Consider the following 6,617-nt stretch of genomic DNA (forward strand, 5'->3'; position numbering starts at 1 on the left):
TGATGCTCACAGCTGACAGCTAATCTTTATTTTAATTTATTTTAATTAATTCTTAGGTTAGTTAAATAAAAGCCTGTCTCATTTTTCACTCTCCATTTCTGAAAAAAAAGAAACAAGACAAAGCTTTATTATGATCTCAGCACAGATACAACCTCTGGGATTGGCTGAATTTTTACCTTCTGCTAGTGCCTAATTTGTCAGAGTATCTCTCAGCACTGATGCCAGCCTGTGTTATTTTTGGAAGTTGGTTAAGCACAAATCCAATATCAGTTTTCATAAAATGTTGTGGAAACAAGTTGTTCTGATATTCCCCTCTGCGTGGATTGATGAAAGGCAATTTGCATATTTGCCTATGACTGCAATTTCCTCTTTGCTGTATTTATGTTCAGTATATCTCAGTGTGACAAAATGAAGCGTTTCAGTTTTTACTTTGTCAGAATTTCACTGGTACTACTGGGTTATGGTGTAAGCCAATGATCTTTCTCATGCATCCTGGAGGATACCATGCAGGATGCATCTTCCCCTTCCTCCTTCCCTGGACAGATGTGGAGTTGGCCATAGGACAGGCAAGATTGGTTGCCTTTGCTGTTCTTTGGATAGCAGCTCTGCCACAAAACAAATCCAACTTGCAGTAACTCTTCTGGTTGCTGTAGTTCAAGTTGATGATAAAACTGCTTCTTGTAAAGGCTTGTTCCTGTGATGCCTCCCTTGTATTTGTAGCTCCAGGCCATGGGATGTATCAGCATTCCTTAGCAATACAATTAGCTTGAGGTGCTGCATCAACACAGTACTCAATGATGACCTCAACACAGCACCAGATAATAACCTGGAAGTCAAGGGAATACTCATTGCTACAAAAAGCTGGTCTTGATAGCCTAATGGGACTTCTGTCCCTAACAATTAGGATTAATCTTGTTCACCGCTAGTAAACAGTTGTCAAATGCAGAACTCCTTGTCTTTCTCCTTTCTGAGTGAATGTAAGAAGAAGTGAATGTTTCCTTAAAGACCAGACCTGTTTGTACTTCTGGTAAGGAAATTTAATCACAACAGTGGTGGGTAACATGGTATTTTGACCAAAGAGCATAGAGTTTGCAGGGGTATTATGTGTTGAGAACAGTTTTGGGTTTGTATATCAAGGCATGAAAAAGACTGATTTATCCTGAGAAGTTGTTTGGGGTTGATTTCTCTTTGATTCATTTGTTGCAATCCCATTTGAGAAAGCAACTTATTTTAGCTTCTGTGAAAATTTAGTGACTTTTTTTTCCTTGAATGTAGAAGCATTCAGTGTTGGGAATTAACCCACCCATGTCAGGGTCTGTAGGGACCTTGGGAAGTTGTGCAGCCCACCATTACTACTATGCTTCTCTTCTTGCTCCTGGCTTGCCTGCATGCAGCAGGAAACACTCTTGTATTCAGTGTTCATTGACCAATTCACCCTTGCAGGTTGCTGAGATTTTACTAGCAAGTTGTAGCTGCCTCTCTTGCACACTTGGTGGCATTTTCTTTTACACATATTGGAGACAGCTGATGAGAACCAAGCTGCTGTAGATAGAATGAGTTAGAAAATGCCCATTAAATTTCACAGTGGAAGTTGAAAATTAGTCATGCTTAATTTAAATTTTATGTAATCTCCCAGAAAACTCTTCCTGACAAGGCGATTACAAGCAAGGACCTTCACAGAATCTTCCTCCTAGCACATTTCACCACTAATGCTCCAAGGTGTTTTCTGCTATGCAAGTTGCTACAGGGACCTTTGGCTTAAAGATGAGAGGCTTACAGGAGAAGAGCAAACTCTGGGTTAAGTAACTCCCTGTAGGCAAAGCAGGCTGCCCTGAGTGTGTGCAGGCAACCAGTGCCAGCCACAGTGCTTGGCTTGGTGCTGCCGGAGGTGCTTGGTCCAGTCCTGCCACAGGCAGAATTGGGCTATTGCAGCCTCCAGGTGTAAACGATGGAGGGAGGCCACTCTGAAAAGCTGTGGGGGCAAAGCAAGTCCTGTGCATCTGTCTGCCTGAAGTATCCAGGCTGGGAAGGAAGGTAGATGTGCAATTACCTCATAGTCATTATTCTTGAGAAGTAATATACTACTCCTGTTGGATCCCATCGGAGTGTTGCTATGCGAGGAAAATCCCTTCACGTAGAAATTTTTATAGACTCCATACTTAGCCAATAGCAGTCGAGCAGCTACACTGTTTTATGTGAAATTAAAATGCTTACCACTCTCCCTTTCTTTCTGGAAAACCTGCAATGTGTTTGTGGGCTGCCAGATCTCTGGGTGATGGAATCATATTTGATATAGAGAAGAGCACATGCTCGTTTTAGGCTGCTTTTCCCCCTCTGTGCTATTTAATATTAATGATGGAAGTTATTGTGTCAAAATACTAAATAATTGTGACCTGCATTAGAAAGGAATTTTAATTAACCTTTAAAAGCTCTATTTACATGTTTTAGTGTATATGAATAATGCATGAAGTTGTGCAGTAAGTTTATCCTCAAAGTCATTTCAGGATCAAGCTGCAGAAAACAAAGAGAAGAGTGGTTTCTTTTCTCTCGCACTTCCCCTTCTTTAATCCCCCAGAATTCGGGAAATAGAGTTGAAGTCTTCCACCTATAGGATTTCTCACTGAACTTCAAAGCTTAATTTAGTCTCTACTGGAATGAAGAGAGGCATAAAACAGGCACAGAGGAATCCATTTAAATGAATGGCTGCAGAAGAAATACAGCTTTGAAGAAAACAAATGTTCTGCACAATAGCTCAACAAAAACCTGCTGTGCTGGAAGGCAGGTGCTGAGGAGCGTCAGCCTCAGCATGTGGGGCTGCCTTGCCATGGAGTCCCAGCTCTGTGCTCCCCCAGGCTCCTCTGTGTGCCTCTCTGGGGAGAGGCAAAGCCCCTCGGTGCCTTCCCGGTGGCAGGAGCCAGCAGGGCCATCTTGCAGCCCTGTGCGTGTACCTGCGAGTGTCGAACAATTTTCCAGAACATCATTTTAATAGGACATGGCAGCATGGAAGATTTGGTTTATTTTCCAGCATATTTGATGCTTCATGAAGGATACAGTTTTACTTCAGACTGCTCCTTTATAAGGCTGCTTGTCAAGAAAAATTCTTGTCATTAGCAAGGTATTTCTTTTAAATCATTTTTCTATCTGTGCTTCTTATCCACTGCGACATGAATTTTCTTCTATGAAATGAGCTGTATAATTTTGCTAAGGCAGTGCTAAGTGCTTTATTTTAGAAGCATTACAGGTTAATGCAGACTTTTGACATATCTTAAAGAACTAAAGGCTGCGATCATTTGTCCCAACTCTGCAGCAGTTTTATGATAATTGCTTGTAATCCAGACACTGCAGGTCTGCAGGAAGTGCTCCAATTATGCAGTATTTCTCCTGATGCTCTGCTGATGTGGAACTGACCTTGGAAGATCTCTCCACTGTGGTCCATGCAAGAAAATCATTGTCCTTTTTGGTGATCTTAAGAGCATGTGATGATCTAGTGCTTCTGGTCTGGAGATGTCACCGCTCTGATTGGTGCTGATGGAAGGCAGTGGGAGGCTGGGCACTGCTCTGAGCGAAGGAGCTGTGGCTGAGGCCAGGTGAGGCAGGAGCTGGGCGCTGCTCAGCCAGACAGTTACACACTCCATCCCTGCCTGCTCCTGCTAGTGGAGCTTCTTGGCAAATCCTCTGAGCAGGAGCTCAGTTGTGCAGAGGCCCCAGGGAGCAAGGCATCCTCTGGTAGATTTGCAGCTGTACTCCCTGGTTCTGTCACCACCCACCCACTGCCACACCGAGCTGCTGTGCTGGACTGCTGCGCTTCTGCCTGCAGTACTGGGCAGGAACAAGCAGGCATGATGCTCTCAATCAGCATGTCCTTCAGATTTAAAGCCACCTCACACATCTGCCTTCTGCCACCAGCTGTGCTCTTCTGCCTCTCAAGAGGTGCAGCGCTGGGCTGCAGTCCAAGGGGTGGCCCAGACTGAGGGATGGAGCTCTGCAGAAATGGCAGGGGGAGTGCTGGCTCAATGGAACGAGGTAGCATTAATTAGGACTGATTTCATTTAATCGTCTTTGGTTTTATCACACAGTCTTAACTGTTGCATAAAACATTTCATTTTAATAATGCACTGGAAATGCATCTCTTTTCATTTATGGGAGTGCTCAGTGCCGTTTTATGTGACTAAGAGCAGCTGTTTGTTTCTTTGCTGCTCTTACAGATAGTGGGGCTAAAGCTGTGGGTCTGTTAACAGTGCTCGTGACCAAGGTGAAGAAACAATGCATTTCCTTGAACACTTGTGTGAGTTGCTGTAAGAAAGTAAACATGAAGTTACTGCTTGAGAACCTGGACCATCATGTTCAGGTGGTGGATCAAGTACTGCAATAGGAAAAACTTCTGAGCTTAGAGCAGTCGATTGAAAATAAAGAGATGTTATAAGAACAAGTGCTGACACAAGCATCTCTTCTCATTTGAGTATGAAGAAGGCTAAGAAATGCCTTCCTCTTAGATGCTGTGGTTCAAAGGAGAAGAGCTGACTTATGGTCCTTTAATTTGTATGTCTGCAAATTTGTTAGGGTAATTAAAGGCTAACTTAAAAAGCAGATTAAAAGGATAGCTTCCTTAAAGATTGCTCTCGACTACCCAGGGTCAGAAGTAAATTGCAAGTAACACAGTTGAGAAGTTAGATCTTTCTGGCTGCCTATGCCACATGATGCAGTAACTCAACTTTCTGTATTTGAATGTCTCGTTATATTCAAGGCCATTGAAAGACACATTAAGTTCCAAAGAGGTGACACATAAGGTCCCTTGCTGAAAACCCATCCTGTAATTATTTTATGGAGGTTAATGTTGCTGTAGTAGAGCAGTAGCTTGGTCTTAGCAGTGAATAATAGGTTTCAGTAGAAACAAGTTTAATGGAGAACTAATAAAGCAACTCAGAATGGCTCAGTTGCATAAAGGCTGGTGATAATGTTCATGATATTTACTGTTGCTTTAGAGGTTTGATTTTGTAGACAGTTTCCAGAAAGCAAAGCCATTTTCTCTCCTATTGTTCTGTCCTCTGTGCCCGCTAAGTTTACCTTTAGTTCTTCTTTTCTCCTTTTTTCTCTCTCTACTTCCACCTCTCTAGAAGAGCTAAAGTGAACATGAAGTAAGGAGATTTCAAGCAGAGATACCAGCCAGTGCCTCTCCCTAGAGGGAGTCTCTCCTTTCTCTGTGTAAGAGTTTTCCTGGACCTCAATTACGGCAGAGGGCTCCAGGGTAATTGCTGCTCATGTCTTCAGAATGGGCCTGGCCAAAATTAGTTCTGGTTTTGTGCTTTTGCCCATGTGCAGGCTTCGTGTCTGCTCAGTGTGGTAGGGCATGTGACCTTATGTCTCTGCTGCCTGTTGTTCAGGGGGATTTCAGCTTCAGTGGCCAGGGAATCAGCATCAGAGCACTTGGGGAATATGGCTCATAGACACGGTGAGCCTTGCACAGGCTGCAGCGATGGGTGGGTGTCTGCAGATGCCTCCTGTGGGTCCCAGCACTCCTGCTCTGGAAGGAGAGGAGGAATGTAGAGCATCAACAACTTCTGCCTTTAACAGAGAAGCAGGTCAAGGTGGTGGAGAAGCTGGACGTTGGCACTGAGCTCCTGGCTGACAGGCCAGAGTGGGATGGGATGGGCCAAGCCCTGGTGTGCAGCTGTGGGCGGATGGAGAGTCTCCACTCTGCTTGTGTATTGTGGCAGCACTGCTTGAAAAGTTCAAGGGCTAAGCTCTTATTTTTTGAAATGTAGCATCTCTGTTTTGTTCTAACTGCCTGCGTATGACTCATCACAGCCTTAACTTCCTGAAGGAAGCCGAAAGCTTGAGGGAATTGCATGCATGCTTCTGCCTCTGCTATCTTACAGCTGAATATAAAAGAAAGAGAAGAATATATGTGAACATCAACATGGCTTTTAATGGCATGGTAGCTTATTTTTTCAGACTAAAACATCCTGGTTAATTAAAGCTCACTATGATGAGCATATAGCTTGTTGAGCGTAGGAAAACCTGCCTTGCAGGGAAATTGTTTTTTTTCTTGTTTCCCATGATGTGGATGTGTGCATGCAATGGATGCAGTAGGAGGAATAATTCAATAAAACCTAACATTCACTATTTGGCTTTTACTCATGACCGCCTGAGATACAACTGAATTTGGTTCTAGGAATTTTGTTGCTAAGTGTCATTCTGTGACCAGGTAAGTAAGGGAGTCCCAGTAAGATTTGTTTTGCAGTCTGTACTAGCTCTAACAATCTGCTTCTTCTGAGACCTGCTCTGTCCCTCTGGATACAGAGAGGTTCACCTGCAGCATACTAGGAACTGATACAGATAACCTCTGTTTGCAGATAATCCCTTGGGAAGAGGGAAGGATGAATGATCTCTAAACAAGTTGTGGGGAAAATAGTTCAAATATAGGTATCTGAGTCAGGTTTTATGGGTCTTCTGCCAGAAATCCTATGGAATCAACGTAGCACTGTCTAATCAGGTTTTGGGCAACCTGATCTAGTTGTAGGTACCCTGTTCATTGCAGGGGAGTTGGATTAGATGACCTTTAAAGGTCCCTTCAAACTCTAAGGATTCTATGATAGTCCATGACCTGAACAGTACCA

Source organism: Coturnix japonica, chromosome 22, assembly GCF_054131305.1.
Source record: "Coturnix japonica strain WE chromosome 22, WE-NBRP24, whole genome shotgun sequence".
In the NCBI taxonomy this organism is placed as follows: domain Eukaryota; kingdom Metazoa; phylum Chordata; class Aves; order Galliformes; family Phasianidae; genus Coturnix; species Coturnix japonica.